The sequence below is a fragment of the Callithrix jacchus genome, chromosome 8 (assembly GCF_049354715.1).
Source record: "Callithrix jacchus isolate 240 chromosome 8, calJac240_pri, whole genome shotgun sequence".
Classification (NCBI taxonomy): domain Eukaryota; kingdom Metazoa; phylum Chordata; class Mammalia; order Primates; family Cebidae; genus Callithrix; species Callithrix jacchus.
Genome location: NC_133509.1, coordinates 14963653 through 14987470, shown reverse-complemented (window position 1 = coordinate 14987470; position 23818 = coordinate 14963653). Strand labels below are relative to the sequence as shown.

At 47.6% G+C, this 23818-nt stretch overlaps 1 long non-coding RNA gene across 1 annotated transcript; it reads right to left on the bottom strand.

The window, feature by feature from the left end:
• Positions 1 to 357: 357 nt before the first annotated feature.
• On the bottom strand, positions 358 to 6893 carry LOC103795542 (uncharacterized). Its single transcript, XR_623121.6, has 3 exons — positions 6808 to 6893; positions 1465 to 1514; positions 358 to 825 (listed from the first exon to the last, which is right to left on the bottom strand). It is a non-coding gene; the product is annotated as an uncharacterized LOC103795542 (long non-coding RNA).
• Between the last annotated feature and the right edge of the window lie 16925 nt (positions 6894 to 23818).

Sequence of the window (23818 nt, the reverse complement as noted above, 5' to 3'; positions counted from 1 at the left end):
AAAGTTGAGAGAAGAGTAACATATTGGCCAGGCGTAGTGGCTCACACCTGTAATCCCAGCACTTTGGGAGGCCAAGGCAGGTGGATCACTTGAGGTCAGTAGTTCAAGACCAGCCTGGCCAACATGGTGAAATCACTTCTCTACTAAAAATACAAAAATTAGCTAGGCATGGTGGTGTGTGCCTGTAATCCCAGCTATTTGGGAGGCTGAGGCAGGAGACTCACTTAAACCCAGGAGGCAGAGGTTGCAGTGAGCTGAGATTGCATCAGAATACTCCAGCCTGGGCAACAGAGCGAGATTACATCTCAAAAAAAAGAGTAATATATCAGGACACATGAAAATTGTATGAAATCCAAATTTCAATGTCCATAAGTAAAGTTTTATTGGAACACAGCTATGCTCATGCATTTACATGCTGTCTTTGGCTGTTTACACACTGCAGTATGATGGAGTTTAATGGTTTCGACAGAGACCGCCGCGTCTAAAATATTTACTGTCTGGACATTAACGGAAACAGTTTTTGGACCCCTGGGCAGTCCGTGCCTGATGCCTCTAGCTATAGATCCTCGCTGGCACTGCGGCCTGCTCAAGAGGCCAGTCGTCAATCCGGGTGGCTTTTCTCCAGGGAAAGGAGACACCGGCAGTAATGATGTGAAAGGTTGACCCAAGGAGCAGTGGCATTTCTCACGGGAAATGAGTCAGTTGGCTTCCTGATACAGTCAGCCTCTCTGAGTTAGCTTAAATGTCCCTCTCAGTCTGACCAACTCAGGGGCTGTGTCAGCAGGGATCTTTGGTTACAGGTGACAGAAACCCAATTTGGACAATCTAAAGGAAACAAGAAATGTGTTAAGAAGGCCCTGGCATGTGTCCCAGAACCCATGCTGAGCCCGCAGCGGGACCCCAAAGGTGCGTCAAGTCCTTGCTCAGACAGCCTGGTCTTGTGGTGCCCTCTGCACACTCACTGCCATGCCCTCCTGCAGGCTGCACCTCCCACCAACCGGCCCTGCGAGAGACCATCTGACCTGCACTCAAACATTCTGGGAAAATCAGGCTCTGGTTGGCATGTTCAGGTACCCACCCCTAGCAATGCACTGTGCCCACCTTCCCACCGAACAAAACGGCTTCTGGTAACCACAGCAGAAGCAGAAGCGGGGACAATGGAGGCAGGTGGACAGCGGAGCTGGAGTGAGTGTTCTGACGGTGCTTCTCAGATGTTTCTCTCCCTCTCTGCTCAAGCCCTTCTTCTGCCCTCAATGCCTGTTCTCAACCCTCACCCCTTTACCAGGCTGACTCTTCCCATACTTTAAGACTCAAGTGGGCTGCCACCTCCTCCTGGAAGCACCTCCTCACCCTTCCCACCCCCGCCAGTGCCCCTCCTTTGGCCAACTCCCATCCCTGGCTCCTCACCCTCCCCACCCCTGCCAGTGCCCCTCCTTTGGCCGACGCCCATCCCTGGCTCCTCACCCTGGCTCCCGAGTTAGTTGAAGACTCAGACCACCTTTTATCCTCAGGGCCTGGAACACAGAAGAGGTTCAGAAAATGTTTGATGGGTGAATTGATTCTGAGGGCTTGGATCCAGCAGTGGGGGCGATTCTTCAGGAGGAGATCCCAGGACTTCGTCCCAACATTTCTCACATTACACAGGGTAGCAGGGACATTAGAGCCCATGTCTCAGGCTCTGTTCCACCACATACTACTTGAGGAAGTCACTTAACCTAAGTTTCCTAACCTCAGTTTCCTCATCTGTAAAATGGGCATGCTATTTTTTTCTTTTCCTTTTTTTTTTTTTGAGACAGGATCTCACTCTGTCGCCCAGGCTGGAGTGCCATGGTGTGATCACAGCTTACCTCAGTCTCGATCTCCTAGGCTCAAGGGACCCTTCTGCCTCAGCCTCCCCAGCAGCTGGGATTACGGGAATGCACACCACCATGCCTGGTTAATTTTTTTATTTTGTTGTAGGGACAAGGTCTCACCATGTTGCCGGGATGGTCTCTAACTCCTGGGCTCAAGCAATCCTTCTACCTAGTCCTCCCAAAATACTGGGATTATAGGTATAAGCCACCACACCTAGCCAATGGGAATACCATCTACCAGGATCTACTTCAAAGGGCTATTGTAAGAGTTAAATGAGATACTGCTTGGCACAATTCCTGGGACGCTACATGTACTGATTTATTATTATTATTATTACTATTAATCATATGTTCCCTCACTTTCCAGCAGCACTCCTTCTGACCCCAGTGACTGCGCAGAGACCAGGAAGCCCCTCCCAGCCCTTTGAGAACCATAAACAATGACTAATCCCTCAATAAAACAAAGGCTTAGAGTTTAGCTTCACTGGATTTCTCTACAAAGGGAGTATCAGCCTATATTTTTAAATTTTTGAAAAATATAAGGAAGAAAAATATTAAACAGTCCAACACATTTTGGTCTTTTTGAGTGTTTTTTCTTATTAATGTTAAATGTAGTTTTAACCGCACTGCATCTGCATATGTGCAGTCTAGTGTCTATCAGTATCATTAAATCATGCCTGCTACATTGTCATAGAGTCAAAGGCATCGTTTCTCAACCTTTCAGAAAAGGAATGTTAAAGGATAATTTCAGGGCTGGGCGCGGTGGCTCGCACCTATAATCCCAGCACTATGGGAGGCCGAGGTGGGTGGATCACAAGGTCAAGAGATCGAGACCCTCCTGGTCAACAAGATGAAACCTCGTCTCTACTAAAAATACAAAAATTAGCTGGGCATGGTGGTGCGCACCTGTAGTCCCAGCTACTCGGGAGGCTGAGGCAGGAGAATTGCCTGAACCCAGGAGGCGGAGGTTGCGGTGAGCCAAGATTGTGCCATTGCACTCCAGCCTGGGTAACAACAGCGAAACTCCGTCTCAAAAAAAATAATAAAACACAAAAAATAAAGGATAATTTCCAAACAAATTAGGATTCTCATGCAGCTATAAAATGCACATGCGGCCGAGGCGGGTGGATCACGAGGTCAAGAGATCGAGACCATCCTGGTCAACATGCTGAAACTCTGTCTCTACTAAAAATACAAAAAATTAGCTGGGCATGGTGGTGCGTGCCTGTAATCGCAGCTACTCAGGAGGCTGAGGCAGGAGAATTGCCTGAACCCAGGAGGCGAAGGTTGCAGTGAGCCAAGATTGTGCCATTGCACTCCAGCCTGGGTAACAACAGCGAAACTCCATCTCAAAAAAAAAAAAAAAATGCACATGTGTTCTGGATTTTATTTAACTCATTATTAATGAGGGACCCAGTAGGAGCCCGAAACCAGTTCAAAAGAGAATGCAAAGAACAGACACACGTGTAGGTCGGGAAGATTGAAATGAGAGTGCAAATGGAGACACGGGGGGGAGGCCAGTGTGTTGAACACCCACTGGCTTCAAGCCATCCTCTCACCTTGCCCTCCCAAAGTGCCGAAATTATAGGCGTGAACCACCGTGCCTGGCCTTATGAATTTTTAATTTTTTTTTTGAGACACACTATCACTCTGTTGACCAGGCTGGAGTGCAGTGACGCCATCCAGATCACTGCAGCCTCCACCTCCTGAGTTCGAGCGATTCTCCTGCCTCAGCCTTCCCAGTAGCTGAAACTACAGGCATGCGCCATTCCCATACCCCCTCCCTTCCAGCTAATTTTTGTATTTTTAGTAGAGATGGGGTTTTGCCATGTTGGCCAGGCTGGTTTCAAACTCCTGACCTCCGGTGATCCACCCACCTTGGCCTCCCAAAGTGCTAAGATTGACATGAGCTACCAGACCTGACTATGAAATTTAAAATGAGAAAGAAGATGGCCGTTTTACATACTGTACATTGAGACTCATAGATGCTTTCAGGCATCTACCCTTGCAGTCCTCCTTACTCACATACACCCTGCAACTGACTGAAACATAAGTTGAAAATCAAGAATGTGAGGAAATACAGTATGGCTGATGGAAATACACCTCTCTTCAAAGGTGACCGTATCGACATATACATATGTATGCACATGTGTATACATGCACACACGCGTGTACATACGTGGGCACCCCACACGTTCCTCTTACAAAGTGATGTTGACGCACTTCCATGGAACTTGGGCGGAACTTGGGAACTGTCCCAGCCAACAGGATGCAGCAGAAGTGACACTGAATGATTTCTGAGGTTAGGTTACATAAAAGGCAGTGGCTTCCACCTGGCTCGCTCTCTCTGGAGGCCTTGGCCTTGGACCTCAGCCACCATGTTGTGAGGGAGGCCAGGCACACCAGGGGCCATGTGTGGGTGTTCTGGTTAATTGCTCCAACCAGGCCTCCAGCTGAGTGACAGCCAGCACCAACTTCAAGTAAATGAGCCTTCAGATGAGTCTAGCTAAGCAAGAGGCTCAACTTTGGAGTTTTACTGCTGAGGCCTCAGACATTTCTTTTTTTTTTTTTTTTGAGACGGAGTTTCGCTCTTGTTACCCAGGCTGGAGTGCAATGGCGCAATCTCGGCTCACCGCAACCTCCGCCTCCTGGGTTCAGGCAATTCTCCTGCCTCAGCCTCCCCAGTAGCTGGGATTACAAGCACGCGCCACCATGCCCAGCTAATTTTTTGTATTTTTAGTAGAGACGGGGGTTTCACCACGTTGACCAGGATGGTCTCCATCTCTCGACCTCGTGATCCACCCGCCTCGGACTCCCAAAGTGCTGGGATTACAGGCTTGAGCCACCGCGCCCGGCCTCAGACATTTCATGTCTGTTTCTTTGGAGGAGAGACAAGCATCCCTGTTATACCTTATCTAAACTGAAATGCATAGAAAGAGCAAGAGGTAATAAATGATTATTGTTGTAAGCAGTAAGTTTTGGGATAATTTATTCTTATATTTAGTTTATTTAATTTATGTTTTTTTGAGATGGAGTCTCACTGTTACCCAGGCTGGAGTGCAGTGCTGTGATCTTGGCTCACAGCAACCTCCACCTCCCGAGTTCAAGCAATTCTCCTGCTTCAGCCTCCTGAGTAGCTGAGATTACAGATACACGCCACCACGCCTGGCTAATTTTTGTGTTTTTAGTAGAGACGGGGTTTCACCATGTTGGCCAGGCTGGTCTTGAACTCCCAATCTCAAGTGATCCTCCCTCCTCAGGGGCGGGTTACAGGCATGAGCAGCTGCACCTGGCCTATTTTAGTTTTTGAGACAGTCTCGCTCTGTCACCCAGGCTAGCGTGCGGTGGCACGATCTCGGCTCATTGCAACCTCTGCTTCCTAGGTTTAAGCAGTGCTCCTGCCTCAGCCTCCCAAGTAGTTGGGATTATAGGCACACACAACCATGCCTGGCTAATTTTTGTGTTTTTAGTAGAGACAGGGTTTCACCATGTTGACCAGGCTGGCTGTGAACTCCCGGCCTCAAGTAATTGGCTTGCCTTGGCCTCTCCTAAAGTACTGGGATTACAGGTATGAGCCGTTGCACCCGGCCACTATTTGGGGGATAATTTATTGTGCAGCCATGGTAAGTGGAGCCTGCAGGAGACGGGGAAAACACTTAAACACAGATAACCAAATAAAGAATTATAAACGTGGTTAAAACATGGACCCCAAATTTAAAACCGACTTTTGCAAAAATAAGACCTATGTCGTCTTTAGAAAGAGAGTGGTGATGACCTAGGCCTCTAATGGAGAGACATGGAAGTCGGGCCTGAAAAACTTCTCACTTTCCATTGGAAGGAAGGCAAACATGATAGATTTCTTTTCAGTCTGATAGAGAAACATGGTGTTTAGGCTGTTCTTGCATTGCGGTAAAGAAACACCCGAGACTGGGTAATTTATAAAGAAAAGAGATTGAAATGGCTCATGGTTCTGCAGGCTGTATAGGAAGCCTGGTGCCAAGCATCTGTTTGGCTTCTGGCAAGGTCGCAGGAAGCTTTTACTCATGGTAGATGGCAAAGGGAGAGCCAGTGTTTCACATGGCAGAGCACAGGCAAGAGAATGTGAGGAGGTGCCACGCTTTACAACAACCAGATCTCACGAGAACTCACAATCTCAGGGACAGCATCAAGCCATGAGGGATGTGCCCATGACCGAAACACCTCCCACCAGACCCCACCTTCAGCACTGGGGATTACATCTCAACGTGAGATTTGGAGAAGTCCAAACTATATTACATGGGTTCAAGAAAGTTCTTTAAAATCTTGAAGGTATTGACAGAATTAAAACAATAGGCGATATACTTTCCAAATCACAGAAGAAGATAAAAACAATCATCAGCCAGGCACAGTGGTGCACCTCTACTACTGGCTACTCAGGAAGCCGAGACTAGAGAATCGTTTGAGACCAGGAGTTCGAGTCCAGCCTGGCAATATAGCGAGACCATGACTCTAAAACCTCCATCATGATGCCATCTCACACATCACAGAGGGCAAAACAAAGACAAACGTGAAAAAGAGAAACCATAAACCAAAATAAAAAGAGACCCAGGCACCTGTACATACTGCCTGTTATGGCAGCAGCCTAGGTCCCACCAAGAGAAAAAAAAAGAAAGAAAGAAGACCAGATACACCAGAATGAAAAGAAATGCACTATACTAAAAGCCAAAGACCCTCAAACTGGGTTAATACAATTTCATTATTACAATGTATCTATATTACCATGTATCAGATATTACTAAATCAAACTGCACTCTTTCCCTTAGACAAGCAGGCCTTCCAGGCCACCCCCTCATCAATCCCACCTTGCTCCCTGCTCATAGGTACTGAATGCCGCAGTGTCCCCACAGACACAGGAAGAGACAGTCTAATGGAAGGGGTGCAGGTGGACAGAGGTGACTGCCTCAGAAAAGCATACCTGAGTGTTAGGAGTGTGCTGCCCATTTGCTGGTGACGGCAGCCCCATATGGTGGGTGAGGGCCTCAGCTTCTCCCTGCAAGCTTCCTGCCTGCAGGTTCTGAGCCACTTAAGAAGGCAAGGTATGTGCGGGCCACCTACCACGTGACTTCACCCGGCGCAACTGGCAGGTCATTAGGGAAAATTCCATCTTGGACTCTGGCCAACAATTTACCACTAAGTTTTCTGAATGGTTCTCAGTTTTTGTCCTTTTCTATGTCTCAAGTAGCTTTTGAATTTCAGTTGGAAGATGGCACGTCAAGGAAGTTTGGTCTGTGGTCCTCTTAACTCCTGAAATCCTATTATCTGTCCTTTGTAACGGAAGCTTTAAAAAAAATGTGTCTATTAAGGCCAGGTGTAGTGGCTCACATTTACAATCACAACACTTTGGGAGGCCAAGGTGGGATGATCACTTGAGGCCAGGAGACTGATGTTATTGTGAGGTATGATCACGGCACTGTCCTCTGGCCTAGGTGACAGAACAAGAACCTGTCTCTATAAGTAAGATTTAAAATTCAGGTGATGTGCTAGGTACTGGTGATAGCGGAAACAGAAAGAAATAATTTAGGGAGACAGTGAAGGTAAGAGCACTCTGCAGAAATTCCCTTTAAAAAAAAAAAAGAGGGCCAGGTGCGGTGGCTCACGCCTATAATCCCAGCACATTGGGAGGCCGAGGTGGGTGGATCACGAGGTCAAGAGATCGAGACCCTCCTGGTCAACAAGGTGAAACCCTGTCTCTACTAAAAATACAAAAATTAACTGGGCACGGTGGCACACGCCTGTAGTCCCAGCTACTCAGGAGGCTGAGGCAGGAGAATTGCTTGAACCCAGAAGGTGGAGGTTGCGGTGAGCCGAGATCGTGCCATTGCACTCCAGCCTGGGTAACAGCGAAACTCCGTCTCAAAAAAAAAAAAAAAAGGTCCCCAAATCATTGCTTTTCTAACAAAGAGCAGCAGAAAAATTGAGCTGCAAACATGGCTAGGCAAACTGGAAGCCTGCCTGGGTGAGTAGCAGCATCTGTGCCAATAGCAAAGGGCTGCCTGAGGGCTGGGTATGTTCAACATGGAAGCTTCAACTTCCCTTTGTCACCATGTGTAAAGGAACAGGCAACATGGTGCCAGCCAGGTAGAGAGCCCATCTGCATAATAAAAGATTAGGGTGGGGGTGGCCAGATTTTTGCACACGGCAAATAGCACACCTAGCCCTAACCACGTTTTCATCCCTTACGCAAATGGCATACCTAGTCCAACCAATCTTTTGTGCCCTATGTAAATCAGATACTACCTCCTCAAGCTCATCTATAAAACCCCTGCATTTCACTGTGGACTGCAAACCTGTTCAGGACCCCTCCCTCTGCAGGAGAAAGTGTTTCTCTTTTCTTTTCCTTCGCCTATTTTTTTTTTTTTGAGACGGAGTCTTGCTCTGTCGCCAGGCTGGAGTGCAGTGGCTTGATTTTAGCTCACTGCAACCTCCACCTCCTGGGTTCAGGCAATTCTCCTGCCTCAGCCTCCTGAGTAGCTGGGACTACAGGCGCACACCACCATGCCCAGCTAATTTTTGTATTTCTAGTAGAGACACGGTTTCACCATGTTGGCGGTGATGGTCTATTGACCTCGTGATCCACCCGCCTCGGCCTCCCAAATTGCTGGGATTACAGGTGTGAGCCACTATGCCTGGCCTCCTTCGCCTATTAAACTCTGCTCTTCACCTCACCGTATTCAGGTCCTTGATTTCCTTGGTGTGAGGCAATGAACCTTGAGTATCACCCCAGACAAATGATGCCACTTCACTGGAAGTAGAGCAATGAATAAAGTCTGGCCCCTCACAGCTGGGCTCATGGTCTAGGAGGGGGCAGGGGAAGCAAACAAGCAAACAACTACCTCTACACAAGGCAGAAGAAAATCAGCACTAAATATAGGCATCTGGGTGGGAACAACAGGGAGGAGGGAGCAGTTAATGAGGGTGAAGGAACGGGAGAAGCCTTTACTTCGGGTTTGCAGGGCCTCACTCGAAGCCCACAGCAGTGAACTATCAACGGAGGTAACAACCCAAAGGGCTGCAAGCACTGCTTGGGTCCCCCAGGGGCAGCTCAGCCGCTCTGAGAGAAAGGGACCCTTCCCTGGGGCAGGGAGACTGTGACCCTCAGCAAGGACATGGGGAGGGGGCAGATGAAGCTTCCAAATTGGCCCCAGGGAGTGAAGTGTTTGAGTTGCTACTCATCTCTGCCCCAGGAAATGAGCGCGGGGGTCTCAGCTAAAAGGGGAGGAGAGAACCAGAATTATTGAGTGCCTGGGGTGCCAGACATCACAGAAGCATTATCTAATGTTTGTAACTGCACCACAGTTTTTCTTTCTTCTTTTTTTTTGAGACGGAGTTTCGCTGCTGTTACCCAGGTTGGAGTGCAATGGCACGATCTCGGCTCACCGCAACCTCCTCCTCCTGGGTTCAAGCAATTCTCCTGCCTCAGCCTCCTGAGTAGCTGGGATTACAGGCATGAGCCACCATGCCCAGCTAAATTTTTGTATTTTTTAGTAGAGACGGGGGTTTCACCATGTTGACCAGGATGGTCTTGATCTCTTGACCTCGTGATCCACCCGCCTCGGCCTCCCAAAGTGCTGGGATTACAGGCGTGACCCACCGCGCCCGGCCAAAAAAAAATTTTTTTTTTTTTTTTGGTCAATCAATGAAGGCTCGTAACTTTGCTCAGGTTGGCCTTGAACTCATGGCCTCGCCTCCTCAAGCGCCAGGACAACTGGCTGGAGCCACCGCGGCCCCTATCAACAGTATTAAGTACTATAAAGAAAAATAAGCCGGGCGCGGTAGCTCACGCCTGTAATCCCAGCACTTTGGGAGGCCGAGGCGGGTGGATCATGAGGTCAAGAGATCGAGACCATCCTGGTCAACATGGTGAAACCCCATCTCTACTAAAAATACAAAAAATTAGCTGGGCATGGTGGTGCGTGCCTGTGATCCCAGCTACTCGGGAGGCTGAGGCAGGAGAATTGCTTGAACCCAGGAGGCGGAGGTTGCGGTGAGCCGAGATCGCGCCATTGCACTCCAGCCTGGGTAACGAGAACGAAACTCCGTCTCAAAAAAAAAAAAAAAAAAAAAAAAAAAAGAAAAATAAATGGAAAACGAATGAAAGAAGGTGTACATTAGTTCATTTCACACTCCTATAAAGAACTATCTGAGAACAGACACTCATGCCTCTAATTTTAGCACTTCGGGAGGCCGAGTCGGGCGGATCACTTGAGGTCAGGAGACCAAGATCAGCTTAGCCAACCAGGGGAAACCCCATCTCTACTAAAAATACAAAACTCAGCTGGGCACGGTGGCAGGCACCTGTAATCCCAGCTACTCAGGAGGCTGAGGCAGAAGAGTCACTTGAACCTGGGAGGTTACAATGAGCCAAAATTGCGCCACTGCACACCAACCTGGGCAACAGAAGGAACCCCTGTCTCAAAAAAAAAAAAAAAGAAGAAAAACAACTATCTGAGACTAGGTAATTGGTTGAAAAGAGGTTTGACTCACAGTTCTGCAGGCTTAACAGGAAGTAAGACAGGGAGACCTCGGGAAGCTTACCATCATGGTGGAAGGCCTTGACCATGGCAGAGCAGGCGAGAGAGCGAGGGCAACGGGGGAAGTACCAAGACTTTCAAACAACCAGATCTCACGAGAACTGACTCACTATCAGGAGAATAGCAAGGGGGATGTCAGCCCCATGACCCAATCACTCCCACCAGGCTCCTCCCCCAACATGTGGGGTTTACAATTTGAGATGAGACTTGGAGCCGAGCCACATCAAGGTGCTATTTTTCCTTCCTTTTTTTTTTTTTTTTGACAGAGTTTTTCTGTACCACCAAGGCTAGAGTGTAGTGGTGCAATCATGACTCATAGCAGCCTCGACCTCCTGGGCTCAGGCGATCCTCCTGCCTCAGCCTCTCGAGTAGCTGGGACGACAGGCGAGGTGCTATTTTCAAGAGGTCATTAAGGAAGGCTCCCTGGAGGAGGTGACATCAGACCAGAGACCTGAATTAGTAAAAGGAAGAGGCTTACAACATTTATTGAGAGGTGTTTGTCTTACCCAGTCTAAAGATGAAGAAACAAATCCCAGAAAAATACTCTGGCTTTCCCTAGGTTACAGAGTTTCTAAACCTTCTCTAGGGGACAGATTCTGGGCTCAGGTTCACACTCAGAAGCAGCACCTGAGCCTTGGACCCACCTCTAACTGACAGCTGTGGTCTCACAGCTCTTAGACCACCCTACCTGGTACAGGGCAGCCCACTGGTTTATTTCTTCCCCTCCCCCTTCTCGTCCTTCCTCCTGTCCCTCCTTTTCCCTCTCCTTATTCCTTCTCTCTCTGCTTTTCCTCTTCCCTCACCTGCTTCTGTCTTCTTTTCACAACATTTTATTATAAATAAATACTGCAACGTGCACAACACATAAAGGTTCCATTCAGTGCACGACTCTAGAGAGAACACCTGAGTAGCCAGAGCCCCAGTGAAGAAGCAGGATATTGCCACCACTTCCAGGCTTTATGTGTCACCTCCCATTTTTCTTATTTTTTGGTAACCCCTTTCTTGCTCTCATCATTTTACCATTTGTATACACATCCTTACACAACAGTTTGATCTTGACTGATTTGAACCTTATATAAATGATATAATTCTGTATATATGATTACAAGATCAGTCCACATTGCTGGTTTGTTAGTCTGATGGGGGGCTGGGGAGTTTAACAAAGTTCCCCAGACTGGGTGGCTTAAGGCTTAAACAGCCAAAATTAATTTTCTCACACTCTGGAAGCTAGAAGCCCAAGATCAAGGTGTCAGCAGCAAGGTTGGTTTCCTCTAAGGTCCTATCCCTGGCTTGTCAACAGCTATCGTTCCTCTATGTCTTCACATGGTCCCTGCCCTCCCTTCCCTCCCCTCCCTTCCCTCCCCTCCCTTCCCTCCCCTCCCCTCCCCTCCCCCTCCCCTCCCCTTTCCTCCCCTCCCCTTTCCTCCCCTTCCTTTCCCCTCCCTTCCCCTGCCTTCCCCTCCCCTCCCCTCCCCTCCCCTCCCCTCCCCTCCCCTCCCCTCCCCTTCCCTTCCCTTTCTCTCTTTCTTTCCGTCTCTTCTATTTTTGAGACAGAGTTTCACTCTTGTTGTCCAGGCTGGAGTGCAATGGAGGGATCTTGGCTCACTGCCACCTCCCGGGTTCAAGTAATTCTCCTGCCTCAGCCTCTGGAGTCCTGAGTAGCTGGAATTACAGGCATGCACCACCATTCCTGGCTACTTTTGTATTTTTAGTAGAGATGGGTTTTTCTATGTTGGTTAGGCTGGTCTCGAACTCCCGACCTCAGGAGATCCACCCACCTTGGCCTCCCAAAGTGCTGGGATTACAAGCATGAGCCACTGTGCCCGGCTTCACAAGATCTTTTCTCTGTGTGTGTCTGTGTCCAGATTTCTTCTTCTAATAAGGACATCAGCCATATTGGATCAGGGTCTACCCAATAACCTCATTTTAATTTAATTACCCCCATAAAGACCCAATCTCCAAATATGGTCACATTCTGCAGTGATAGGGTTTGGGATTTCAACATACAAATTTGGAGGTAGAAGTGGGGGATACAATTCAGCCCCTAACACTGGATGTATTGGTTGGTGTGAAAGTAATTGTGGATTTTGCCATTACTTTCTTCTTCTTCTTCTTCTTCTTCTTCTTTTTTTTGACAGAGTCCTGCTCTTGTTGCCCAGGCTGGAGTGCAATGGCGAAATGGAGTTGCTCACTGCAACCTCTGCCTCCCAGGTTCAAGCAATTCTCCTGTCTCAGACTCCCAAGTAGCTGGGATTATAGGCACCCACCACCTCGACCAGCTATTTTTTGTACTTTTAGTAGAGACAGGGGTTTCACCGTGTTGGCCAGGCTGGTCTTGAACTCCTGACCTTGTGATCCATCTGCCGCCTTGGCTTCCCATAGTGCTGGGATTACAGATGTGAGCCACCGCACCGGCCTGCCATTACTTTCAATGGCAAAAAACACAAATTTCTTTTGCGCCAACCTAATAACTGTAGTTGATTCATTTTCATGCCTGCATAGTATTCTATTGTATGAATATACCTCAGTGTAGTTATCCATTCTCCTGTTGATGGACACTTGAGTTGCTTCCAGTTTGGGGGCATTAAAGACAATGCCACCTTGAACATTCTTTTACCTGTAACTTGGTGTTGATGTACATGAGTTTCTCTAGGGCATATAACTAGAAATGGAACAACTGAGTCATAGGGTATAGTTATCTTCAATTGTAGGAGCTATCAATTTTCCAAAGTGGTTGCACCAATCTCCCTACTCCCCAGCCATATATTCTCATATCTTGGTTGCTCTACTTCCTCATCAGCACTTGGCATTGTGAACTAAAAATAAAATTCTAAGCCCCACAACTGACTGAATGGACCCCCCCGCCCCCCATCTTGGCCAACAGGACTTAAAAACTGAGTTCCTGGCCATGAGGAGACAGGAGGTCAGATTACAATTTGGACACAACAACTGAGCAGCATTGTATTTATTTATTTATGTTTTAGAGACAGGGTCTTGCTCTGTCACCCAGACTAGAGTGAAGTTACATGCCCATAACTCCCTGCAGCCTCCAAGTCCTGGGCTCAAGCAATTCTCTCACATCAGCCTCCCAAAGTGCTGGGATTACAGGTTGAGCCACTGCATCCAGCGTAACTGATCAGTTTTAATATTAAAATAGAGGTCATAAGACTGATAGAATGAACTCTTTATGACTATAAGATATCAAACTATAAACAAGACCTAAGGCCATGCAATGCAAGGGTTAAGTCAATACACTCCCCTACACTTAAAAAATAAACTCTGTTCTGGCCGGGCGCAGTGACTCACCCCTGTAATCCCAGCACTTTGGGAGGCTGAGGCGGGTGGATCACGAGGTCAAGAGATCGAGGCCATCCTGGTCAACATGGTGAAATCCCGTCTCTTCTAAAAATACAAAAAATTAGCTGGGCATGGTGGCACGTGCCTGTAATCCCAGCTACTCGGGAGGCTGAGGCAGGAGAATTGCCTGAACCCTGGGGGTGGAGGTTGCAGTGAGCTGAGATCGCACCATTGCACTCCAGTCTGGGTAATGAGAGCGAAACTCCGTCAAAAAATAAATAAATAAATAAAAATAAAATAAACTCTGTTCCAACTGCCACAAGGTTTTTCTTTTTCTCAAGCAGCTAAACAAGCACTGGCCTTGAAATAAATAATATTAAAATCATGTGCAGCTCATCCACTGCCAGGTGCTACCTAACTGACCCCGTGTTCCACAAGCCATAACTACAACTTTGATTGGACAAGAGTTATTTCAGTAACTTTTTCCTGATGAGAAGACCACCAACTGTGGACTGGTCTGGCTGGTTTACAGAGCCTGCACACTTGAGTGACTTTGTGTCCTGAAAAGACCTTTTGACATATAGAGCCTAACTGTACTACATTTAAATGCGACATTTAAAAGTCTCCACTGCAAAGAACATGGGTCATTTGTAACATGCATGTTTATTCAAGTATGCATGTATTAGGACCACCTCATGAATATTCACAGCTCCTCCTGTATCCTGTTGAATACCTGTGCTTAGCCAACCAATCAGCTTAAATTCCTATTTTACCCCTCCCTCTTTCCCTCAAAGTGTCTGCTTCTGGGCTTTGACCAAGGCTAACACTTCCCAGCCTGTCAGAATGCCACCTTGCTGGCTATAACTCTTAAGTGTGTTGTTGTTGTTTTGAGATGGAGTTTCTCTCTTGTTGCCCAGGCTGGAGTGCAATGGTGCGATCTCAGCTTACCGCAACCTCTGCCTCCTGCGTTCAAGTGACTCTCCTGCTTCAGCCTCCCGAGTAGCTGGGATTGCAGGAGCTGCAACGACCCCCGACTAATTCTGTATTTTTAGTACAGACAGGGTTTCCTCCATGTTGGTCAGGCTAGTCTCGAACTCCCGATCTCAGGTGATCTGCCTGCCCCAGCCTCCCAAAGTGCTGGGATTACAGGCATGAGCCACCGTGCCTGGCCTGGCTATAACTCTTTATAAGAAACTAAGCTCCTTTCAAATGTATATCGAGTGAATTTTTAGTTAACAGCATTATAGAACTTCTCAATGTTAATTGTGAGGTGCTTTTGGATTTCCCTGATGACTATAGAGGCTGAGTACATTTTCACATTCACCATTTGAGCTCCTAATTTGTGATGTACCTGTTCAAGTCTTGCTAGCTTTTCTCTTGTCTTTTAAAACATTTTTTAATCTCTTCACTTTCTATGCTCATGATAATTTTAAGGGCATTATTAACACTTTCCTGCCACGGCACCTTAGAACCATTTGATCCACACTGAAGATGTGTATTAATTTGAATCTCAGAGAGCAAGTGTTGGAGGTTTCGTGAAAGCCCTTGGGCTTCTTATGTAAACATTCCACCCTTCCCCTCCAATTTCCTGCCTCCACATGTGGATAGAGCCTCACTTCCTGCTTAACCTGCTGCTACACCACCCTCACAGGATTATGAAAATTGAATGCAATCGTGTGTACACGTCCAGCCTGGTCCTTAGAACCCTGTATAGTATTACTAAATATGAGTGGGGTGTGGTGGCTCACACCTGTAATCCCAACACTTAGGGAGGCCAAGGCAGGTGGATGGCCTGAGGTCAGGAGTTTGAGACCAGACCAACATGGTGAAACCCCATCTCTACTAAAAATACAAAAATTAGCTGGGCATGGTGGTGGGTGCCTGTAGTTCCAGCTACTCGGGAGGCTGAGGCAGGGGAATCGCTTGAACCCTGGAGGCGGAGGTTGCAGCGAGCCGAGATTGCACCACCACACTCCAACCTGGGTGACAGAGACTTTGTCTAAAAAAAAAAAGACTTCCCTTCCCCCTTCTTGATGCTGTGTGGAACGAAAGACAAGCAATAGTCAAGAGTACCATGTACTGAGTACTCCTGAGTGCTAGGCGGGATTCTGAGTTACGGATTTTATTCCGGGCAGTAATGCCCCCCCACCTTTGCCTTTCCTGCCTGGAACTTGGAGATCTAGTAAGCATCTTAAACCACGAATTGTAGTCCTCAAGGATAAAAGGGCCCAGCTGTCTGACACAATGGAGCCACCAGACAAGTCCTTAAAAGACAACTTGTTTCATGTGAAAGAGAAAAGAATCTCTATTTTCTTATTTAATTTAATTAATTAATTAATTTTTTTTTTTGAGACGGAGTTTCGCTCTTGTTACCCAGGCTGGAGTGCAATGGCGCGATCTCGGCTCACTGCAACCTCTGCCTCCTGGGTTCAGGCAATTCTCCTGCCTCAGCCTCCTGAGTAGCTGGGATTACAGGCATGAGCCACCATGCCCAGCTAATTTTTTGTATTTTTAGTAGAGACGGAGTTTCACCATGTTGACCAGGATGGTCTAGCTCGTGATCCACCCGCCTCAGCCTCCCAAAGTGCTGGGATTACAGGCATGAGCCACTACCACGCCCAGCGAATCTCTGTCTTCTTAAAGCCACTGTTACTTGCTTTTCTATTATGTAAGACAGAGCTTAATCCTGATACTTATGAAAAATACATGTTTTCAGTTCATTACAAACGTGTTTGCTTGAGCCAAATTTTCCTGCTTCCATGAAAATCATTTTTGCTGGTCAGTAAATGATAATACATGTAAATGTCCACACTAAAATTTCTATTTTTCAAACAGCCCATTGGGTATTTTCATGCTGATATAAGTAATTGAGACATAGGCCCTTAAGTAGCTGAGACACTGGTTTTCCCTATGAAAGTATTCTTGCTCTTTATGGGAGGTTATCTTGTTTAAGCAAGCACACAAAGGTATATGGCAGGATACTGAGGAGGTACTGAATTTGTTCCTCTGGAATTGAATTAACAGCACGTCTCCACAGAGCACTTCCTGTGTAAGTTAGCCAGGCTGTGTGTATCAACAGAGTTGAAGGTGAAACTCTCAAGCCATGGTCCCTAGTCTCAATGGCTGGAATGTGATAAAGATATAGGTCACGCACTGACGTATAGCAGGCTAATGTGTTTGGTCATTGTGTTAGTCCATTTTCACAGTGCTGTAAAGAACTGGCCAAGACTGGGTAACTTATAAGCAGGTTTAATTGACTCACAGTTCTGCATGGCTGGGGAGGCCTCTGGAAACACAATCATGGCAGAAGCCAAAGAGGATGCAAGCACCTTCTTCACAAGGCGGCAGGAAGGAGAATGAATGAAGGAAAAACTACCAAACACTTGTAAAACCATCAGATCTCGTGAGAACTCACTCACTATCACAAGAACAGCATGGGGGAAACTGCCCCCGTGATTCAATTACCTCCACCTGGTCTCCCCCTTGACGTGAAGATTATGGGGATAACAATTCAAGATGAGTTTTGGGTGGAGACACAGCCAAACCATACCAGTCACTGAATCATTATTAAAACAGGAAGTAGTACATACATGCACGCAGACACACACACAAATGAGGAGGCTGAAGAGTTTAGAGGAACGCAATGTGATGCACGAGTGAACACTGTAGATTCTGATTTCAGGCCCTGGATGATTCACTTAATCTTTCTGAGCCTGTTTCCTCATCTGAAAAACAGTGGTTCTTTTTTTTTTTTTTTTTTCAGATGGGGTTTCACCATGATGGCCAGGCTGGTCTTGAACTCCTGACCTCAAGTGATCCACCCACCTCGGCCTCCCAAAGTGCTAGGATTACAGGCGTGAGCCACCAAGCCCGGCCAAAACAGTAGTTCTGAAAATGGATGTATCGTGAGGATTTAATAAGGAAATGCTTATAAAACGGCTGGCACAAAGGAAGCACTCAACAGATGTTAAATAAGTGGGTTTGTCTTTATTTTTAACTTGTCAATAGGGTAATCTGGAGCAAAGCCTCATCTGTCACTTCAGCAGAAGCCTTTACTCCCGGCCATTTGAGCCAATCCCCAGCCAGGCCCCAGGGAGCAAGCCCACTGAAGCCCTGACCCTGACACCCTGGCCTTTGGTGGGTCCCAGGTCCCCCCACCTCCCTAAGGGAACAATGCTCAACATCACCAAAGCCCAGAAGAGCTTCCAGGCGTAAGTACAGATTAAGTTCCAGTTTTTATTTAAAGATCCTAATTTCTGGACATTTATTTGGGGGATTACAGTGGTGGCTTAAGCTTCTTTAAGACGTTATAAGTTGAAGTCTTTCCTTCACTTGGCTGCTAAAGTTTAATTCAGTGTAATTATTTCATATGGCATCAACTGTAATAGTTTCATAATTTCTAGTATATTAAGCACTTAATATGTTGTGTCATTTGAAATCACATATTAAATTCAGCAAAGTACATTTTAATGAGAGCTAAGTGGTGTGAAAATATTAATACAATGTAATGGTTCATCTTGGTGCTCTGATTTTGTAGGTCTGTTCCTAATGCACACGTGCCTCACTCACCAGGTAAGGGGAACACTGAGCTGCCTGAGGCTCCACTGGGTGTCTTACAATACTGATATTCCTGTCTTTTGTTGTATAGCAATTTATAGTGGGATTTCTCTTGGAGCGTCACAACCCTGTAGAGTAAGTACAAAAATCATCACTTTCATTTCAGAGATGAGAAAACAAGGTCAGCAACTGGAAGAGACTGGTGACCCAGCTAGTCACAGTTGATGAGACGTAAATATGGACCTCCTCGGCTGAAAGCCATTGCAGTGTCCCCTGCATCGCTGCTGCGGTCACTGTAGCCTTGCAGGGAGTGATGTCTGGACTCCAGGGCAGCCAGGATTTGGAGGAGGTGTGATGCTTTTCCTCCCATCCCTGCAAACCCACATAGGGAAATTGAAGACTAGAGAGAAACTGACACACCCCATGCTCAGAGTTGGCAATTCCTCTTTTTGTACCTTCTTTCTGAGCACGCCCTCCACACTCTAAACCTAAACAACTTATGCCCTTAGGCCACCCTGGGACTGCCAGAAAATGGGTCTTGAAATAAATCACAGTGAACCCTTGACAGAGCAACCGCTAAAACTAACGATGCATCAGTGGTAGGATTTAAGGCAAGAGGAAGAGATTATCTGGAGAGAGCTTCCCAGAACCCCTCAAACTGTACTCCCATATTCCATCTCGGTGTAAAGCGAGCCCTTGGAGTCAGAGAGATCCAAGAGCAAATTCCAGGAGCGTCACTAGCTGTGCCCTTAGATAGGTCGCCTAACCTCTCTAGGTCTAGTCTTTCCCTATCAGTAAAGAGGAATAATAACCACCACCACCCCCGCCGCACCCCTGCTTATGTCTCAGAGATACTCACATGAAATAGGACTCCAGAAGGCCTTGTGTTGGTGTTGAAGGGCAAGGAATCACACTAAACTAAGTAAAAAAGTATTACTGAGTCTATTTAGTGTCCCGTCTCAAAACACAACTGCATCTTAACCAGGGCCTTTGCTAAGTCAAATCCAAAGGATTAAAGACATCTGGGTGAAAATATTCCCTGACATGGCTAAAAGGAACAAAACTTAGGGACTCCTCCCTACCCTGATATTTTCACCTTAAAAAAAGCTTATTTCATGCAGACAGTTGCAAGATGAAGGAAAGAAGAGTAAGGAAGTGGTTACGTATTGTATTGAGCATTAGAATAGCCCAGGACTGGCCGAGAGCGGTGGCTCACGCCTGTAATCCCAGCACTTTGGGAGGCTGAGGCGGGTGGATCACAAGGTCAGGAGTTCCAGACCAGCCTGACCAATATGGAGAAAACCTGTCTCTACTAAAAATACAAAAATTAGCCAGGCGTGGTGGTGGGCACCTGTAATCCCAGCTACTCAGGAGGCTGAGGCAGGAGAATTGCTTGAATCTGGGAGGTGGAGGTTACAGTGAGCTGAGATCATGCCACTGCACTCCAGCCTGGATGACAGAGCAAGACTTGGTTTCCAAAAAAAAAAAAAGAATAGCCCGAGACTATTCTAAACACTTGGCATCAATCAGCTCATCCAATGTGCTAGGGCCTTTCACACCCAATCCTGCATTTAACCTTCAAGTGACCCCAAAAAAGCAGGCAGTACAATCACCATCCCATAGGTGAGGAAACAGATATTTTAAGACATTCTGGGCACAAACATGAGATCTGGGGAGAGAAAAAGGGGCAGCCTGGGCTGTGCTGGGGGAGAGGTGGGGCCAGAGGGCTCCACTGAGGCCTGGCATCTGAGATAGATTAGAACTGATCTAAACACACCTGGGGCCACACCAGCAGAACACAGGACTTAGAAGCCTTCAAAGAAACTCCCTCTGAGAAGTCAGGAGACCAAAGCTGACCCTACCTCTTCCCCCAGGCCACCCTCTGAGCTGTGGGCACACAGACCTATTTGCCTGCTCCACCCACCTCCAGCCTCTTTGGAAAAACTCATTCACATTGAGGTGAATTAGGTGGCAGAGTGCACTTCAAAAGAGATGTTATATGAACAAGGCTTAACTCAAAGCATGAGCAGCTCAAAGGAATTTCTGGCAGCCTGGGGGAGTGGGTCCCCACCCACACTCAGGCCCCCTCCAACCAAGCACCCTCTGGCCATGCTCTGTGTCTGGGGCCTTTGGAATTTCAGGGTCAGGCATGTGAACTCAACACATTGTCCCTCTGTAACAATCCTGGGGCAACACCTCCTGAAACCACTAATGCCATTCCTCCCAGGCCTGCACACAAACAAGGCCTTAGGGACTTCTTCACATTCCCTATCCCTGCTCCTTCCTCCTCCGGTGGGGCTGATGGGAGTCTCTAGACCTTCCTGCTTCAGATGACATGATACATGAAAACACTCAATGCTCTCTGGCTGTAAAGGGAAACACGACATAATTTTAGAGAATCCTGAGTTCATGTCTTCACTGACATTTTTTCCAGATGAAACAGCCATTTCTTCGTTGTTCAAAATAAAGTTGGCTCTGCCCTCTCCTACTCAGGATAGTGGGAAGTTACCACCTCAGCCAGGATAGGGGACCACTCCTCATCCCTTGGGGTTCTGTAGCACAGGACATTCAGGGAAGACTGCCAGGACTCAGTTCTTTTCAGGTCTTCAGAGTGTAGGGAAGCCAGTGAAGAGAAGCCAACAACTCTGAGGGCTGCAGGAGCCGGCTCCCACTGCAGCTCCAAGCTTGCCCACCAGCCCAGTCCTCTCTGGCACCCACACTCTCTTCGCCTGCAACGCCCATTCCCTCTAGGTCTGTGAGGGCTTGGGACTTCCCATGAAGTCATGGTCCACTCTGCTCTCCCCTCCCCGAGGCCCTCCTTGCTGACTCCGCTCCTCCAGCTCCAGGCTGCAAGCAATGTATCCCCTCCCCTTCACCCGCCCTGCCGCTTCCTCCAAAGGCACTGGCCTTTGGAGTTCAGAGGCCTGTTGTAATTTGGTTCAGCATGTCCCGGGCCCTAGGTCCATAGCTGCCCCTGTGGTCTGCTCCTGGGGTCTTCCATGCCTCCAGGATGACGAGCTGGCTTCACCCTTCTAAAAGAGAAAACAAAAATGCTCTGGCTTCACCCTTCTAAAAGAGAAAACAAAAATGCTCTTGAATTTTTACATCTTGCTAATTTTTTTTCATGGTACTTGGAGAATGCAGAATATCGGAAGATTACAATTAATTATCCAAACAATTCCTTCAGTTATCCAGTTTCAAGAATCACAGCATTTCAGTGCTGACAAATGTCAAAGAGCATCTCTAGGGCAGTTTCCTCACTTTGCAGAAGATAAGATCAAACCGGAGACAGAGGTACCGGGAGAAGGCCAAGGTCACAAATAGTTCCAGGTGGACGGAGAACTAGAACTCAGATCTCTCTCCTCTCCAAAACTGCTCTGCAATAAAAAACAGGCAAACAAAAAATTGGTGGGGCGAGGTGGCTCACACCTGCAATCCCAGCACTTCGGGAAGCCGAGGCGAGTGGATCACCCGAGGTCAGGAGTTTGAGACCAGCCTGGCTAACATGGTGAAAACCCATCTCTACTAAAAATACAAAAATTAGCCCGGCATGGTGTCTGAGGCAGAATTGCTTGAACCCAGGAGGCAGAGGTTGCAGTGAGCTGAGATTGCACCACTGCACGCCAGCCTGGGTGACACAGCGAGACTCCATCTCAAAAAAACAACCAACAACCACCACAAAATCTACCTCTGGCTTAAAGTAACACATGCTCATGTAGCCAGAAATGTTGAACCAATAACTAGGTCTATCTCCTGCTAGTTTCCACAATAAGGCATTTATGAACACCAGCCCTACCTGTTCTAAATAAATAAATTAAAAACTTAAATGCTAATTGAAGATTAGCATCATCTCCCATCAAAGTTAACGTGCTTTTTGGTTATTTGCAATTCCCTTTTGTAAATCTGAGGGAAACATCATTGCCCAAATTAGCTCTTTTCACTCAATAAAAGCCATAATAGCATTCTGAGGTTTGCCTTTGCCCACTGCTTATTTAGAAAGGTCAGATGAGAAGCTGGTCAAATGACTTCCATTTCACTGAAGAGGGGTAGGGAGCGGGGAGAACTGAAAGGCAAAACACCCCGGGTTCTTCCCCTCTCTCAGTACGGAGCCACAGCACTGCTGGGAGTTAGCAACTACCACAACAGCTTCCCCTAAAGGGCTGGCCCAGGTGGGTGGCACTGACTCAGGTGGCTGTAATGTCTTCTGCCTGGATTTCAGCCCCTGTCCTCTCAGCGCTGCCCCGTATCATCAATGCCAGCTCCAGTGTCACCTTCTTTCCTGCCCAATGAAGTGGCCATCATTCCCCAGTCACTCTTTATGCCCCACTTTTATAGCACGTCTCAGCATCCAAGAAGGCTCTTTCATATCTGCCTGGCTCCCTGGCTGGAACGAGCTCCACTGTCATAGCAACCCTGACACTCACGCACCCCTGAAGTCCCGGCGCTGACACCATAGGTGTTCAATATTTGTTGAAGGAACAGAAGTAGGAAGGAAAGACTGAGGGGGTCAGGAACTCCGGAGTAAGTCTAACAGGGAGAGTGGAGGCTGCACTTATGGTCTCAAATCTTTTCCAGACTCTAATGTGTTTAGAAAAAAAAAAAAAAAATCAGTCATTGACATCAGACTCGCATCCAAATCCCAACTAGTTCACCAGTGGCAGACTCATTGGGGCAGATGGTTTAACCTCCCAGAGCCTGTTTGCTAAACTGCAAATTGGGGGAAATGACAACAATGTGCTTAAGCGCCTGACTCTAAAAGTTGGATCAAAAGGTGGTGACCCCTTCCCAGACTTCGATCACTTCTGGAACTTTGGGTCCCAAAGCAGACGCCCTCATACGCTTGGCTCCGAATGCAAGGAGCTGGTCCCGAGAAGCCCAGCGGAAGCTGAAGGCGCGCGCCCTGGCCCACCCTCCCCACGAACCCCGGCCGCAGCCCCTGCCGGCCCCTTCCGGCCCACGGTAGGTGGCCCCAGGCCTCGCTAGGGTCCCGCCTCTCGGGGTCCCCGCGCAGAGAAGGGTCCAACCAGCAGCTCGCAATCTTTTCGAGGTCCCGAGTCGAATTCCCATGGGGACCCCACGGGCACCATGGCCCCTCGTTCCAAAAATGCACTCGCACCACGCAGACGCAGCTTGGTAATTTCGGAGGCGGGCGTTGTCCCATCCCGGCGGAGCGTTCCAGTAGGCGCCGGACTGTGATCCCTCCGCAACTAGCAGGCCGCCGCGGAAAGACGCGCAGGCAGCACGCAACACGTGACGGAGCGTGACCGCAACTAGACGCGCGCAGAAGTTGGGCGGGCGGGAGGAGGGCCTATTTCCCATGGTTCCTTCATATTTGCATATAGGAGGCAAGACTGTTATCGAGGGAATTTTACAATTAATTTGGCCATAAACACAAACCTATTGGCACAAAATATGTGATATAGAAAGTTACGATTTTTTAAAAAGTTTGTAATTAAAAAAATGAAACATTGTATATATACCATAACTGAAAAAGTTTTTTATTTATAGGCTTTATATACCTGCTGCGAAAGCGCTGCAATT